The following is a 4469-nucleotide window of genomic DNA, read 5'->3' on the forward strand; positions in this document are numbered from 1 at the left end:
CCCTTTTGTAAGTGATGATTTGCTCAGGCAAACAATAATGACTTAGTATAACTTAGGTGTGATGGAATAAAAGCATGTAATGTATAATTTCCCTTTCACTGTGATACACAATATACTTCTGCAAATAACAAAAACAAGACAACCAACGTGTTCAACAATACCTGTATCACCTTACAGTTGGGAGGAAAGAAGATCAAAGTTGGGATAGATCCATGATTTCATGGTGTTTTCATACCAAACTCTGACTCAGCTACCCAAATGTTGGAACTCAATGTACTTTTGTTCCATTGTGGTGAACCTTTGTGAATTGTAGGCTCAGTTTCCTGTCCTCAGTTAACAGGAATGCCATCAGTGTGGTCTTCTGCTGCTGTAGCCCATCTGCTTCAAGGTTTGAGGTGTTGTGCATTCAGTGATGGATTCTGCATATCTTGGTTATTAGAGCTACTGTTTCCTTCCTATCAGCCTGAAGCGGTCTGGCCTTTCACTTCTGACCTCTGACATCATCAAGGCATTCTCACCCTGAGAACTGCTGCTCACCAGATGTTTCCTCTTTTTTGTATCATTTCCCATAAATGGTCTAATTGCGGAATCAGTCCACTGATTTTGCAAAAAACAGATATTTAAAGCCAGATATTACTTTGCACATCAACGTTTTCTTTTTCCATTCAATGATTAATAAAGAACACACAAGGAGCTTAGTTTTCTGTAAAGATTTTGAGTCATATTATGGGAGAAGGTAAAGGTCTGACCTTTAAAACAACCCACACGATAAACCAGCTAACAGCTGTAGAAAGATTGTTATTAGTAGGATAATGCAATGGTTGCACCTGCCTTTGTGCCCTATTGTTCATCTGAAAAGGGAAGTTCTCAAATATTTTTGTCTTTTAATCCGCCTACATTCACCAATACATTTTTGGCTTTTGTATTACTCTTGGTACACTTTCCAGTACAAAGAACACTGAAATTCGCTTGCACCACCTTGCACTGATGAATGTCTCCAGTGACTGGCTCAGACGACACGTATTCATCCATGTAGGTTCGAGACCAGTTGAAAAAATAACCAAATGGCCGTTCCAGTTGGGTAATGTCTATGTTCATTTTCACTCAGACTCCAAAAACAATATCTAATATGCTTAATGTGAACCGTTTTTTTGCCAACCCACGAGGCACAATAGCCACATTGATGAGGAACTACTCTTTAAATGTCAACTTGTGCACAACTTCTCAAAATGTCTACTATAATAACTTGAATAGCTGCCTTCACTTTTTAGCTTTGAAAATCATCGTCATCATAATCAACCCACAAAGTCGAAAAAGGACCAGGAGCTATTATATCTTCAATGAGGCCTGAGGAACCAAAACACCACATAACTAATTGCCTTCTTTATCTCACACTCCATTCATAGCTCTAATCTTCCACGTAGCACTCACCCCGCGCATTACGTTAATGTGCAGCGCTGCCATTGTTCTCGTCACTATGGAGACGCCACCCAGTACTCTGATTTGGAGGCTCATACATCAGCACAAGACTGGTGTGACACTACAGTAGAGAGAGATTAAAGGGAAGAGCATAGCACACACACACACAGTGAAAGAGACTGTCAGCTGTGAGAGCTATGACGCACGTCGGGCTCCGTTAATATTGTGCAGCAGGCTTTGGCGTCTGTGTGAGCATTCCATTACAGGCATTACATTCCAATACTGGCTCACGCTGAGCTGTGTGCTGAATTAGCCTCTCGCCCAGTCACAAACACACACTCAGGTTGCTCAAGTTCTTTTATGCTTTGTATGGTTTTTAATTACCAAATCCCTCACATCAAACAGTAAACTGACCCAAGCTTGTATCTCTGCCAAAGACCTCTAATGTTTGTCTGCGCACACGTTAACAGAGGAAGTCTAAACTCATCGTGTTGACGTGCTTCACATGTACATTCACCATCTTAACTACTGTAGTAATCTGCAGGGGGTTAATGAAAAGGTTAGGTTTTTGCTAGCGTTTGTGTGTGTGTCATTCTTTCTGTGCGTAAACACAATAGCACACAATACAAAGTCTTGAATCAACTCTGACCTCTCCTTCAAGATCAAGATCCAAGTGAAAATACAGTATTATAGATCCATTTAAACGAAGTTTCCTACTGTTTTTGCTTGCGTTTGCAACATAGAGATATATACGGGGATTCTAACTATCACGTTGCCTTGCACCTCTGACCTTTTCTTCAAGGTCAAATAAGGTCAAACATTCCTAAAATGTCTTTTATTTTAAAAACTATCATTGAACTTCCACTGCCTTTGTCAATACTGACAACAATTAAGAAATCATGCAGCTATGAGGGCATTATAGTGCATCCAAATACCATGTCACATTTGACCTCTGACCTCACTTTTGCATTTCTCATCTGGCTTTCTTTCAAGCTGACCCCAAAGTGTCTTACATCTTTATAGAAGGTATCGTTGAGAGAAAGAAGAAGCTGCCTATACTTAGAAATATACTGTAGTACAGGGGTGGGCAACTCCAGACCTCGAGGGCCGGTGTCCTGCAAGTTTTAGATCTCACCTTGGGTCAACACACCTGAATCACATGATTAGTTTGTTACCAGGCCTCTGGAGAACTGCAGGACATGGTGAGGAGCTAATTTAGCCATTTAAATCAGCTGTGTTGGTTCAAGGACACATCTAAAACCTGCAGGGACACCGGCCCTCGAGGCCTGGAGTTGCCCACCCCTGCTGTAGTATAATAAGTTCCAGGTATTCATGTCCAGTTATCTACAAACCAATACCTGTTATTCATTACCTACTCCTACATAATGTTTGTGTAATCAGAGCAAACATCAGTCATGCTACCCTTATCTGATTTTGACTAAACTGAAAATGTATTATGGTATGTTTAAAAACAAAACAAAAAGCAAAATACATTCTGCTTCCTTAAAAGTAAATACTACCCAGAGAGTGAGCAGCCTGGGTGAAAGTTTGCCCTTTCTTTAGTTTAGTTGTTAGTATTTGCTAACTAGAGCCTCAACACATGACATATTACTGTGTCCTTACTTATTAAACAAATCTGAGCCGAAACGCCAAATTGAAGCGCTTCCCGTGATTCAGTAGCTTGTAGAACCACCTTTAGCAGCAATGATTTGGAGTAATTGTTTTCTTTTTAAATTTATCGGTCTGTCATGTCATTGCAGAGGAATTTTGGCTCACTCTTCTTTGCGAAGTTGTTTCAGTTCATTGAGCTTTACAGGCATTCATTCAAGCACAGCTCTTTAAATGTCTAGCCACAGGACTGACTGGGCTGTTGCAACACCTTTATTCTTTTCTTTTTCAGCCATTCTGTTATAGTTTCTGCTGTGTTTTTGGATCATTGTCCTGTAGCTACACCTAGCTAAGCTTCTTCTGGCAAAAAGATGGCCTCACATCTCACATACGGTCGACTCAATGACTGCAATGTGCTCAGATCCTGTGCACAACGAACCCAAATCATCACTCTTCCAACCACTGTGCTGATAGTTGGGGTTTGCAGGCTCTCTGGTTTTTTGCAGTTTCTCTGAGCATTGCACAATCTGACCCGGGGGTGACTTCACTGGGACGTCCTCTCCTGGGAGGGCAACTGTCTTGAATGTTTTCCACTTTCTGTAGAATGATGAATGATCTTATAACCCTTCCAATCGCTGCTGATGTCTTTCCCCAGTGACACTGAGTTTCCACACACCGGCCAGTAAACAAATAAAACTTTTAATCGACGTGCTCGCAATAGCTGATGATCACATAATCAAGTGCATTTGATTACCAGCACTCAGCTGCTACTTACCGGCCTATGAAAACAGTAAGTGTGGGCTTAGCTTTTCATGCACTGCTTTAAAATACTTTGCATTTTGGCTTAATTTGTGTTTAATAGAATACTGACACAGTGTAATATATACGACTTTTATTATGCTTTAACATATTAAACCTTAGTAGTGGGTGTACTTTCATTCTGTACACCTATTAACCACTTTACTATTGTAAAGCATATCAAACATTGCTATTTTATCAAAAGCCACTGGCATCTCCGGGACACACCCAAAATGTCCTTAGGTGTCGGTATCACAGCAGTAATGTGGTCTTGTGTTGGAGTTTTTGCATCTTTTTTCCCAGTCAGTGTTTATTTTCACTTTCACTACCTCTTTGTTTACGGTGTGACCCATCAACCCTTTTCATTGAAAAAGAAAACTCATGAGAATACCCCAGGCTTCTAAATGTGGTCCCCCAAACAAATACGCTTGTGAGATGAATTGGTAATGACACCACAGTAAAGTGATAAATAGTGATTGTGATAAAATAGTCCCAGTAAAAACCACATGATGTGTTGTGCATCATGTGATTCACTGCATTCTTCGACCTTTTGTCCTGTGTATTTAATCCTCTATTGAGTAATTTCCTACTCCAGCAGTGTCGTCTTTCTCTGCAAGGACTTTACGTAAGAGAAACGATGAGGA

The sequence above is a fragment of the Simochromis diagramma genome, unplaced genomic scaffold (assembly GCF_900408965.1).
Source record: "Simochromis diagramma unplaced genomic scaffold, fSimDia1.1 OVJJ01000501.1, whole genome shotgun sequence".
Lineage (NCBI taxonomy): Eukaryota > Metazoa > Chordata > Actinopteri > Cichliformes > Cichlidae > Simochromis > Simochromis diagramma.